The 13,826-nt window shown below is 33.6% G+C and overlaps 1 protein-coding gene across 6 annotated transcripts in view; it reads left to right on the top strand.

The window, feature by feature from the left end:
• Window positions 1-13,826, top strand: part of LOC118196729 (uncharacterized) — a 102,052-nt gene that overhangs the window by 33,838 nt on the left and 54,388 nt on the right. For 3 of the 6 annotated variants that reach the window (XR_015042807.1, XR_015042805.1, XR_015042808.1), the window contains exon 2: window positions 7,670-7,805. The exons of the other annotated variants lie outside the window; for them this stretch is intronic. The gene's annotated coding sequence lies outside the window, so the exon portion shown is untranslated. The remainder of the gene's footprint in view (window positions 1-7,669; window positions 7,806-13,826) is intronic. 6 annotated transcript variants of the gene reach the window in all.

Below are 13,826 nucleotides of genomic sequence, written 5' to 3' on the forward strand. Positions count from 1 at the left end.
TAAGGGTCACAAATGTATCTCTATATATCTACTAATTAGTTTTCATACAGTGTTCTACAAATTGTTGTGCGTTGATCCACGTGCCTGGGCAAAGTTTGAGGAACATTATGTGTGTGTGTGAATATGGCAAAATCTTGAGGGCTATCTGCCTAAGGGGAGGGATGTCTTCGAGGAGGACATTCTAAGGAAAACTGGCTCGTATACACGTTACACATAGGGAAAACCACGAAAACGCCCATGCAGCCAGCCCGTTCGCGGGATTCGAACCTCGGACCGAACTACCAGTGTTCAGCGACTTTACCGCTCGGCCGCTGGTGAGCAGGAACATTATGTTTTTAGCTCTTTCAAGTTGTAAATTTTTAAGTTTTTTGTTGGTTTATTATTTTATATATTGTTGCTGCAGATGAGTTGAATGCGTCCGCAGTTAGTTTCTGCATCGACGGATTTTCTCTTATTACCTGTAATTTAACTTCATTAGAAACAGTACGTATCTTTTTCGGGTATTCGTTTGAAGTCTTTTTTCCATGTAGAAGTAATGATTGACGGTTTTTCACATTCCGAATAATGTTGCTTATTTTGCGCTTAGAAACTGTTATACCATGCATTTCACAATATTTTTGAATTAAGGAGGAGGAATGCTTCTCTTCAGAAAGCGCAAAAACATATCCTTCAATCCACAGGTGTATATGCGATATTTTGAAAGAAGAATAAATTTGAAAGTAGCAAACGATACTTCTAATATTAAACAAAAAGCATTTGCCAGAAATTTTTGCTCCAAACAGTTTCCTATTTTTATAATTCTGTATCGAAATCGTTCTAAAAATGTGTAAACATCTTCTATATTAGTCTTTAATGCACTTCGCAATTTAGTTTCTTTTTTTTTTTCATTTCTAAGGATGCCACTTCAACTTCTTCAACTTTCAATATTTACTTTGTTTTAGACATTCGCTTGATACTATATTTACGCATGTCTATGAGAGTCTAAGTTGTGTCTCAGCGTCTAAGTTGAGTTTGTCAAAGTTGTACGTGGCTTCATTTTGGTATTTTAGGGAAATACTATCAGTCCAAAATTTTAAAAGCATATATGCGTTTCTAGTCAGAACCAACGGATTACGTTCATAAACTATCTAATGCAACATCGTTGCAAGGGTAAGGAGGCGATCAGCCCCTCCCCACCAAAAAGTTTCGTTTTCTATCTCAGTTCTGTTTATTCATTAAAAAATACCATAACAGTTTTTGAGGTTGATTTTAATACATGGCTTTCACTGATTATTCTATTAGAATGTTTTCAAAATGTCAGTAACTTTAGTTACACAGGCATCTTTCTCCGTGCTTAAACGATGTATTGTCTGATTTTCTTTTCTTATAATAATTACCCTTAAAGTTGATTTAACCTGATCTTTCGACTCACCATTTCAACCGCTGAACATTGAGCCCAGCTCAACATTAAATCCTAGCGCACGGCTTGACTTCCTAATGTTTTTTGCTGTTTTCCTCGTATATGGCGCTTTTCTTTAGAAAGTCGTCTGTGAGAGCATGGCCCCAAAAGTAGACAGCCTTAATATGCTTTGGCATATTCAAGTAATCCATTTCCTGAAACATATTTTGTGTAGTTCATTTTCAGACGTAATAAAAGTGTTCAAATGCTATTTGCGATTTAACAGTTCAGGTTCTTATTACGATATATTTGCTCGTTTTCAACAAATGGAAAGTGTGTGATAGTCCTTGTGCCGAACAACCGTACTATCGATTACATTCCCTCGCTTTCTGTCTTCGTTTGCCTTCTCGATGAACAGGCCGACTGCGCTTGTCAGTTGCTCCCCCACCCCCGCATAAACTTATTCGAGTTTGCCCTCGCTCAACATATAATAGCATAAAGAACGTGCCAAATTCTTTCAGAAAGTCTTTCAAGATGAAATTTCTACCTTTAACCCTTTCAGTCTCAATGGGTTACATAAGTCCCAGTAGATGTTTAAAGAAGCCTAGAGGGAATTGCACACATCAATTTACTACGTAGTTGATGTCCCACTGGTAGCAGGCGTAACTTCTAACATCCCCACTACAAAATTATATATGGTAGACCATACACTACCACTACAATACAAATGGTAGACCACCACTACAATATGGTACCATACCATTACAATATGGTAGACCACCACTACAATATGGTACCAAACTATATGGTACACCATCGTCCAGTTCCAAGCTGTTGAATATAGGAGATCACTTACCCATCGAAGGGCCCTAGAAGAAGGTCTCACAATTGTACCAAGGAAAAACAAGAAAATAAGAGAAAAGAACTAAAACAAATTGTGTGGCAATCTACCAATTTGCAAAAATTGTTTTACCTCTTATCGCCCATAAGTTGTGAAAATAAAAATAGTTTCTTTTGATTTTTTTCTTTTATGTGTCAACAATTTACCACTAATGGGACACATATATCCCACCATTACCACCCAGTGAGACATATTTGTCCCGGGCCCCTTTAATTTCCCCATTTTAAAATAAAATGTTTAAAATTATGTTTTTCAGTTCTTTGTGATAATTACCAAGAGTACATAAAAAAATAAAGTTAGTTGAAACGAACAAATAGACTGAGAGGATTATGTAGATAACTCTGCCGTATTCAAGCAAATCACAACATAATCTGGTAAACATTTCAAATACTATAATTAAAGAATCTTATTTCAAAGCTGCCTACAAGCGAAACCAGTGATCAGAAAATTGAGAAATTTGGTAGCGGACTTAATGAAGGGATGAGAATGTCTTTCAGAGAGAGAGGAAAAAAAAAAGGTTACAAAAGGCGTCACCAGAGGGCGTTTTACTTTGAAAAACCTGTAGTAAAAATGTAAATCTTTCTCGATGTCAAGCAAGAATTTTTATAAAACCTACTAGAAACATTCGCTGAGACTTTGTTTACAATGTGCTTGTTGCTCTCAGTGACGATAAGTTTACGAGATCACTCTTTGTTAGTAAAATTGTTTTGCCCAAACAGCCGGCACTTTCGTAATATGTGGCCTTCCCGATCCCCATAGCTCAGTACATGTGATTTTTAGCTTCGGGGACATTTGAAACACCTGGTATGTCGTGGCAATCCAAGAACTTTACCTCATCATAAAGCCAGCATTTCACGTCACGTGCTGAACATTTCCCTGCATACCCTTCGGTCAACTGTAGAACATGCCATCTTGCGATACGAGATGGTAGCTGAAAATGATGGCAATCCTGTGGAACATTTTTTTTTTTTTTTTTTTTTTTTTTTTGTAGCGAATTTGTAAAACTATTGTAAAGGTGTGGCTAAATGTATAATTTATTAATATAATGCCTTGTAATGACGCTATTTGCAACTATTTTTTTTTTTTTTTCACCGAAAAACATTTCCATCCCTTCATTAAGTCCGCCACAAAATTTCGCAATTTTCTAATAAGTGGTTTCGATTGTAAGCAGCTTTCAAATAAGGTTCTTTAATTATAAACATCTTGTTCTTTCCTTGCTATTATACTGAAGTTAGGCTAAATGACAGATTTGTGAGGGTTTGTAAGCATTTTCAATGTCCAATACTGTATCCATTATTTAAACATTAAAAAAACTTACTACTTAATTATGTTCTATTATTAAAATACTCATTTTTGCAATTCTTTTCCCCCCTATCTTAGATTATTATACAATTTCCATAAATTTCATGGACAGACTATTGCTTTTCGCAATATTTCAGTAGTATTTATTAAGAACTATAAATTATTATTCTTTAAATGTTCAAATTCATTTTTCTCTGAATCTCTAAATAAAAGAATCAACGTTACGTATCTTATTTAAAATTAAAGGCTGAAAATGAATAGTGTTATAGAAGACTTATCAAACAACGAAACAGACGAAAAATTAGACCTCGTGAGCAAAATCGTCAGGGCACGATTACTTATTGGGCATTATAAAGTAGTAAGAGGAATTGCAAACGAAAACTAAAAGTGCTAATTCAGACAGCATGAAAGTCTATAGAGTGTGTGGTGCAAACAAAATTGAGCATAAAGTGAGCCAAAAATGTCCTGAGCCACTGTAAGCTTTCGAACATTTTTTAAAAACTTGTAGAGACATAAGGATATTTTTTGAAGCAGGCAGGATGAAAAATTAGCAAACTCCTTCGCCGGGAATCGAACCACGGACCTCTGGAATACCTGCCCAGCATGCAGAACCACTACACTACGAAGACACGCTAGGAAAGCGGGAGAAATACCTTATATATTCCCCCTTTTTAAAGGGCGACTGGGGATTTTAGGGGACCCAATCGTCAAATCCTGGGTGTGGAGAATCCTCATCCAACGCCCTTTTAGTTCGGGCACCACTGTAGAGGCATTAGATATATTTTTGGGAGCAGAAAAGATGAAAAATAGCAAACGCCTTCGCCAGGAATCGAACTACGGGCCTCTGGAATACCGGCCCAGCGTGCAGAACTACTGTACCACGAAGGCACGCTAGGAAAGCGAGAGAAATACCTTTTAAACTTAATTAAATATTTAAATTAAAATGTATTTTTTTTTACATGTGCTGTATTTTAGGTCTGAACAAAGTCAAAAAAAACTTTTAATTAAAAAATAAAAATAAAAAAAACATGCATTGCTGATTCTTTCAAACAATCCCCCCCCCAAAAAAAAGGGGGATGGATCTGAAAGCTTTCAGATTTTAACGGTCGCCCAAAAGAAGTTTCTTAAAGTTTTTTATGCTCTCGCTGAGCTCACAGTGTACTTAGTCTACTGTTGCACTTTTGCTAACCCGTTTGTTTTGCCTTTTTACCTTCGTTATTAAGCATCATTTTCTCACACTTATGCCATATACAGTTCAATAGCAAAATCACAAAATTTTTATTTAATTTATTTTTATTTAATTCCCGATTCATTGGTAAGTGTTGCCATACATTTTTTATATTTTTTTCACTCTTTTCTCCGTTTATCATATCAATGTTCAGCTTTTTGTAACATGGCTTTAAAAATGTTTTTTCTCTTTTTATTATTAACGTTTTGTGTGTTAACTTTATTTATTATATATCACGATTTTTGAACTTACGCCACTTAAAATTCAATCCAGCAGCAAAATCACCAGATATTTAAAAACAGCGTATCTTTAGAATTTTCGATAGGCAGTCTCGCGCGCTGGAGATAAAAATGTTTTATTATTCCGTACATCCGTACATTGTTGCCACTGCTCGCCTTGAAATCATTGTGTTTGTTGATAAAAAAATCATTGAAGTTTTACAAAATATGAATGAAACAGGTATAATAAAACAAACTGGGAATTTTAAATTCGTTCTTCCAGGTGCACTTATTCTGGTAGAGGATTACGTTATTGAAAATTTCTTGGCTCTAGGTACCGTCGTTTTTTTTTTTTTTTTTACAGTGCAAGAAACATGCATACATTCATGCAGATTCTTCATTACTTAATATCTTTAAAAATAATACAAGGCGATAATATTTGGTGGCAACAATTTGAAAAGTGATACGCCGTTTATAGTGATTCAACGCAAAATTCCGTTTCGAGATTGGTAGCCCATTTGGGCTAACTCCCCTTTTGGGCTGATAATGTTTAAATATTAAATTGTACAATTTTTGTATACAAACGAGAAAGTTATGGTAAAAAAAGTAATGGGTTAATTCATAATTTAGCAATTAAATTTCACAAATTGCAACTGGAATTTCAAGTGATATGTTACTTGAAACAGTGTAGGGTTATCTTCCGTTGAAAAAAAATTGCCATCAATACCCCGTCTAAAACTGCCACAATTTTGGAAAAGTTTGATGTGCACTACTTTTGGATCAACTCGTATAAATTCCATAACCGTATTTAATCGCGCGTTTCTTCCTCTCTCTCATATATTCTGTCATCCCGGATTTTTTATACGATCTTGATACACTGCCATAATTCTCAACTGCTCAAGAATGACCATTTTCTGGTTTCTCAGATTTGCATTTTACATTTCAAGTTCATTCATCCAAACCTCGAATTCCTGGAGAAGGCCCATTAGCTTTCCTTTCTCTGAAGAGAAAAATGCAAAATGAGCTCAGTGTATAATGAAATTGGACATCTGGGAAAAAATTAGATCTTATCCTAGTGTATAAAAACTGGAGATAGATGGTAAACGAACAGTAATAATGTGTTTCGTACAATGGTTGGTACAGTAAATTGTAGGACGGAAGTTAAAAAACGTAGAGGATGTAAAAAAACGAAACCAATAATCTCTGGAGATTCTGTCTGGAGGATCTGCTAATAAAGAAAGAAAAGTAAGAGTTCTTTTTATACTTCGTGGGAGTGTACCCAAAAGAAGCACAAAGCAGCTGCTGGGGGTGGAATTTTATTCCCTTTGTCTTTCTCTCTCTGAGGTCCATGAGGGAAGGGGGGGTGACTTGCTCTGATCGCCGTCGAAATCGATAGAGTTTTTCTCAAAATCTGCGTCGAACGAACGCTGGCTTTTGCCCTGATTTATACTGGCATATTTCGCGTTCAGTTTGAGGATGGTAAATGCTATGAAGCACATTCTTTCGAATTAGTCTTCAGCAAAAGCAAAAATACTGCTGTAAAATATGTGTTAAAATTAACCTTCTTTGTGTAAATTTTCCATTTCCTCTGGTAGGTATTTCCTCCTGTGTAACTGTTCAAAGCATTCAGATGTGTCAGTTTTCTCTGTAAAATAAATTTTAGACTCCCCCCCCCCCTGATTTTTTTTTTTTTTTTTTTTTTTTTTTTTTTTATTATTATTAGTCCAAAGGGGCTTTGTCCCTGAAGGACTATTGTTTTCGTTTTGCGATTTTGCGTCGGACTCCTATAAACGTGGGTTCACTTTTCAAACTGTTGCCACAAAATGTTAGAGTCCTGCATTATATTTGAAGAAATTAAATAATGAAAAATCTGCATAAATGATTGTCTATTTCTCGCATTGTGATAAAACAATGGTACATAGAGCCATCGAATTTTGAATGACGAAATCCTACTGCGAATATGGCATCTGAAATCCCAAATTTGGAATTTGTTTTATTATAGATTTTATATTTTGTAAAACTTTAACGAATTTTTGATTTACAAACTCAATGCTTTAAAAGCGAGAAATGGCAACGTTATATAGAAAAAAAATACTTTTATCTCCAGCTCGCGAGACTGTGTATATCGGAAATTCTAAAGATATGCTTAATTTAAGATTATTTTGCGATATTGCTCTTGAACTGAATTTTATGGTTTAAGTGCAAAGAACATGATATTTAATAAATAAAGGTAACACACAAAATGTTAAAAAACGCCCCTTTGAACGTAATTTAAAATCTGAAACATTTCAGATTTTTTTTTTTTTTTTTTTTTTTTTCAAAAATTTTCTAAACAGCTCGTTGAATCTAGTTGACGTAAAAAAACTTCTGTTTTAAGCATAAATACAACAAAAATGTAAGATATTAGTTGGAAAAATGTCACGTACAAACAAGAATTTTAGCACTTATATTATATATACATATATTATATATACTTGTTTAAAATTGCATTAAGATAATTCCTTAAATTTAACGTTGACGTCGAATCAACAATAATTTTCAAATGAGAGTTTGACCGCACGTTATTACTTTTAAACATTTTGTTAAATATTTGCTTTTCGCCAGTATCGTCTGTCATATTAAAAATGGAAACTTTTATTTAGGAATTCTTAAAGGATGCCTAAAATGGTTATCTCGTGATGGACATTTTGAAGATAGTTGAAGAAGACAGTTTGAAAACAACATTCTAAGGCAACGGTAAACGGTCTGAAAATGGATTTGAAAAAACGTCTGTAGAAGGTAATTCTTTTTTATCTTAATATATTTTAGTGTGCGCGTTTTGTATTTACTCATATTTTAAGCTGATTGGCGTTGATCAACTATGAAAAAGAATCTGATCCGTCTGAAAGAATTAATTTCTTTGAAACATTGTATTTGTGGGAAAAATTTTAAAGTTTTTTTTTAATTGCTTTTATTATTTTCTTTTTAACATCGTAAAGTAGTATTTCCTAAACTTTTCTAATCGCGAAACCTTTTTCGAATTCTGAAATTTTTAAGGAACACTTTTGCATTTATCGTTATAATAAATCATAGCATTACGCATATTACATAAAAAAAATAAACATTTATACCAGTTTTGAAATCATACATCTAAAAGAACAGTTTTTCCATTTTTAATTTTATAAAAATACCGCTCCGGGAAAGTGGTTAGTGACTTTGACTGCCGATTCGAAGGGCCTGGGTTCGAATCCCGGAGAAGGCATGGATGTAAATTGTCCAATCCTTCATAGGAGGGAACGGCGGCCGCCTATAAAGTGCCTACATAATAAAAATGCACACCGATTCTGGCGTTAGAGTAATGGCCAAAGCTTAAAATGGCCATTAAAAAAATACAACAAAAAATGACTAATAAAATTTAATTAAATGAAAATTATTAATTAAATAATATAAAAAGAAGAAAAAAATCTGAAATGTCTCAGATTTTAAATTACGTCCAAAGGGGCGTTCTTTTAACGTTTTGTGTGTTACCTTTATTTATTAAATATCATATTCTACGTACTCAAACCATAAAATTGAATTCAACAGCAGTATTGCAAAATAATTTGAAAATAAGCATATCTAAAATTTCTGATATACACACTCTCGCTCCGGGGATAAAAAGATTTTTTTTCCGTACAGTGTTGCCATTGCAATCTTTGAGTTTGTTAATCAAAAATTCGTTAAAGGTTTACAAAATATGAAATCGATAATAAAACGAATTTCAAATTCAAATTAGGGCTTCCGCATGCCCATATTCTATGAAAGATTACGTTATTCAAAGTTTGATGGCTCTAGGTACCGTTGTTTTATCACAATGACAGAAACAAACATACGTTTATGCAGATTTTTCATTATTTAATTTCTTGATATATATTACAGGGCGATAATTTGGGGGGGGCAACAGTTTGAAAAGTGATACCGCCTTTTAAAGATTTCAACGCAAAATGCCAAAACGAAAACGATAGTCCCTCAGGGACAAAGCCCTTTTGGACTAAAAAAGTGTAAAGTTATCGTAGTAAGAAAACTGAACATTGATATGATGAACTGAGAAAAGTGAGAAAAGACAAAAAAAAAAAAAAAAAAAAAAGTATGCCAACAGTATCCTGCTTTGCTGCTTTTAAAATTTTTGTGATGTTGCTGTTGAATTGCATACGGCGTAAGGGCGAAGAAAATGCTGCTTAACAATTAAGCTAAAAAAAATTAAATAATGTCTAAATTTGGATGGGTTTGGAAATTTGAGTAGTTAAATAATATCGATAATGCTTACTGTTTGTTATTAACTAATGAGAATGAGAAGAAAAATGAAATGATGAAGAATTTCTGTCTGAATCAACGATTCAGATGCATGTTTTATTCTCTGCAAGCATAATTGTCTTTAATGACTAATGCATTGTATTTAGGAAGACTGTAAATACATTTATCGTTATTAAAATTGTTACTTATTTTTAGGACCAAAAGTCACAAGAAAATTTCCTTTTCCTGAAGTCAAATCAAATAATTCCATCTGTTCGAACCATCCGAGTGCAACGTCTTCCAATATTTCTAAACAACTTTCTCTAATTTTTAAGCCTTGAGCCATGTGATATTTGGGATTGGATGTTTTTGCCTGACGATACATTTCATTTTATGACGAAGTACATTTCGCAGTTTTTCAAAACATGATTCCCTTTCGATTTTGATAACTTTGTCTGCATAAGATAGAACTTGCCTGATACTTACAATGTAGTTTTCTCTTTTGACGCACAGTTAGGGAGTACGCTTGCTTTTTGCCGTAATTTTAATAAAAACGGAAAATTATAATGGAATTCGAAGTACCTGCAGTCAACAGTTTATCCGGTATGATTCATTAAAATTTCTTGAATTCTGTATCATTAATATTTTTAATGTCATGTATATCGAATAGAATTCAAATTTAGGAAAGGAAACGTTGTCACTTTTTTATAAAATGGGTCGCATTCCCTTATTTCCTTCAATTCTTTACTCGCAGACGAATGTGTACAATGAATAACTGTAAAATTACATAATACTGCAGGCATTGTGTTCAAATGGCTGTAACATTTTACTATAATATTTTAAGAAATACCGTAATTACCTCGTGTGTATTCCTCCCTTTTACCTCACGCCAGCTTATGTAAGGGAAGTAATATATATATATATATATTCGATCCAAAAATTCGATATTTAGTTTTCAATGAATAAGCACGAAATAGGATGCCCCAAACCCGTTTTTACAAGTTTTACAGTGTTTGTATGTATGTATGTGTGTGGCGATTTTTCTGTCCACGGTAACTCTTATATGAAACTTCCAAAAATTTCGGTTTTCCATATTTCAGCTTTTCACGACCATGTAAAGAGTTGGTTAGGTTTTGTATAAAATTTCAGAACCAGAAGTGAAACTTTACAGGAAATCCGTAATAGTCTTTAATGGACAACTGGAAGTGGTACTTTTCTTGAGGCCGATAAGTTTTCAATGCAAAAGTACATTAAAATATAATCCAAAACTTTCCAATTTTAGTATTTTAAATTTAAATGTTTATATAAATTGGAACAATATATTAGATTTGGTCTAAAATTGATGAACCGAAAGTCATATTTTATTTGAAACTGTGAACAAACAGACTTTCGTAAAAAAACATATCTTATGTCATAATCCAAAACTTCTCGAAAATGCTATTTAAGCTAGTTATGTGATCGAGAGCTTATGTTTAGAAGCATTGAATGCATTCTTGGAATTCTTATGCTAAATCCAACTAGAATAAGCTCATTATGAAGACGAGCTCTTGTAATAACGCACGTAAATGTATTAGCCTGGACGCTCAATTTTGTGTTCGTTTCAATTTTGTGTCGAATCACTTTTCAAACTAAAGGATGTTGCCACCTAACAAAATATGTAAAACATAGCGAATATAAAAATATTGTTGCGTCCGGATGGGTTCGTAATAGATTGAATGCGCAGGGCTCCGATAATAGATTGATAAAATTTATTTTTATCAAAAGAAACATTTCAGAGTTCTGGGACATTCCACTGAAATACTCGTACAGCTGTTCACAGTATCACAGAGTACAATTAGAAGTTACACTTCAAACTACTAAAAACGTTAAACACAACACAAGCAAAGCGCATCTAAAAGGCAAAACTTTCAACACTCCGAAGTCGATCTGAATTAACAGCTCATAACAACAACTACAACTAAGGGCAGATGCTCTCTCCGGCGTTATATAGTTTTCACCGACCGCCGAGATATTTCTAGTACTTTCTACTTCTTGAAATTACTGGAAGGCAATACAGTTACAGAAATCAATTACAATACACATTACGGTGATAAGGGACGGGACCAAAATGTAGCCAAATAGACGTCAAGATTGGCGACTTTTGGCGATTTCTCGCCATATTAGCGAAATAGCCATTTACTGAGTATTAAAAGACTTGCCCCTGCATTATTTTTCCAGCAGAGCATCCTCCTTCTAGATTTTTATGTGGGGAAAGTGCAGAATCACCCACTGCATCTCGTGTTTTTAAGAATTGCACATTCTCGGTATCCATGTACACATCGACCCATTTTCATTTAAACAAAACATTCCAGAATTGCACAAAAATGGCATTGCGCACTCCTTTGACTTTATCCATGTACACATCGACCTATTTTCACTTAAAAAGTCAAAGAAAATTGACAAAAATCCAATTCTTCTTACTCTTGTAAAAAGCGCCAAACAAATAAGTGGGCGATTCTGCACTTTAGCAGCGAAATTGTTTCTAAGTGCTTATTAGCTAAAATCACGATAGGAATTTTCCTGAAAATATCACATTACATGTCTCATGATCTCTCATTTCTCTGAGACAAAATAATCTGTGATTCGAATTGTGTACTTCTCAGATTATTGCTAAAGTCCTAGCTAGTAACCTTCATCGCCTTACTAAAATGTCGCCAAACTACCTGTTACCATATTCTAAAGATTAGCCTTTTCCGTATTTCAATTCTACGACTCAAATTATGACTAAATATTAAATTTTGTAAAATTTGGTGCGAAATTTACGGAGAAATTCAAAAATTTATTTTGGCCTATTGTTTTCAGTTTGCGCCAAGAATAATTTACTTGGCGAATTTCTTAATTTATGGCAACCTCTCTTTTTACATTGTGCACAGGAGAAAAAAGTCACTTCGTTCCTACTTTTAAATAATTTTAACAAAGTCCCTTTTGTGTTAAATTATACAGGGAAAAAAAAATCACGTGTAAATTCACTAAAGTTACCCGTATATGTACAAAATTCGTCACAATATCGATACCAACAATTAGCACTCTGTTGTGAATTTTAAAGATATTCTGATTTTAAAGATTTTGTGGTTGAATTGTATGCGGCTTAGGTGTAAAGAAGGTGAAGTTTAAATAAAAACTAAAATGACAAATTAAAAATTTGGTTATCCTATTAAGAAAGTTGAACACGGATGTCATACACAGGAAAAAAAAAAAAAAAAATGTATAGCAGCACTTAACACTCTGAAGATAGATTGCTTTTAAAAATTTTGGGATAGTTAAGTGATTGATTTGTGAATCCCAAACACTAAACGACCGAAGGGTATATTACGATCGATGTGCTATTTTCAAATTAAATCTTGAGAATGGATGTGTACATGAGCAGGCATAGTTATTATTGTCCATTGCATGTGAACAGAGCAATAAAAAATGAATAGTGTTTTCTATTAACATTAAGCCATGAATATTATAAACAAATTAAATTTAATTTACACACACTTACAATTTACACTCAATCGCTACACATGGGGAAAACCACGAAAACGCCCATGCAGCCAGCCCGTTCGCGGGATTTGAACCTCGGACAGAACTACCAGTGTTCAGCGTCTTTACCACTCAGCCGCTGGTGGGCCGCATTTTGTTAAAGTTATTTGAAAGTATGAAAGTTTTTTCCCGCTCGTGGACAGTGAAGAAAAAGCAAAGCAAAATATATTGCTGTAAATTAAGAAGTTCGCCAAGTGAATTATTCTTGACGCACAGTGGGAAAAATTCGCCAAGATAAATTTTTAAATTTCTCACCAAAAATTACAAAATTTAATATCTAGGCATAATTTGAGCCGTAGAATCGAAATATGAAAAAAAAATCGGTACGTTATTTCAGAAAAAGTCTGATTTTGAGTCTACCTATGGTACAACAATTTTGAAATTTTCCCCATTGAGAGACAGAGGAAATACTGAATATAATCTTGTAAGCTTGGGTAATATACAGGTGACTCGTTTTTTAAGGGATGTAAATTTGTCATCCGTATTGTTTTTTTGTTTTGTTTCATTATAAACGCTCTCCATATTTTGTCTTTTACATTGGAGGAATGTTGCGATATTTAAGTCATTTGAAAGATTTAGGATATTCTTAATGAGGACTTTTGAATCTTTATTTTGCGACATTACAAATCTCGGGAAAAATGCGTTTTTATTTGACATCGGATAGGGCATATTAGTGACGAAATTATCTTCCTTTTCCATTTCAGAAAGGTGAAATTTCACATACTGTTTGACATGTTCTGACGCATGGAAAGTGAACTCCTTAACACAGCGGATACCAAACTGCGATGCATGTCATTAATAATTTTTTATTCTCACAAAATTATAAAGTCTTCTAGGAAGACATTCCTCTTAGGCAGGTAGCCGTTTATGCTTCATCATATTCGAATAATCTAACCTATTATTGAGTGCGTGCGGGTTCGTAATAGATTGAATGCACAAGTCGGATAAAAGGTCAACAAAATTTATTCTTATCATAAGAAATGA

The sequence above is a fragment of the Stegodyphus dumicola genome, chromosome 8 (assembly GCF_044657685.1).
Source record: "Stegodyphus dumicola isolate Sdum_Otavi_A_Nest chromosome 8, ASM4465768v1".
NCBI classification, from domain to species: domain Eukaryota; kingdom Metazoa; phylum Arthropoda; class Arachnida; order Araneae; family Eresidae; genus Stegodyphus; species Stegodyphus dumicola.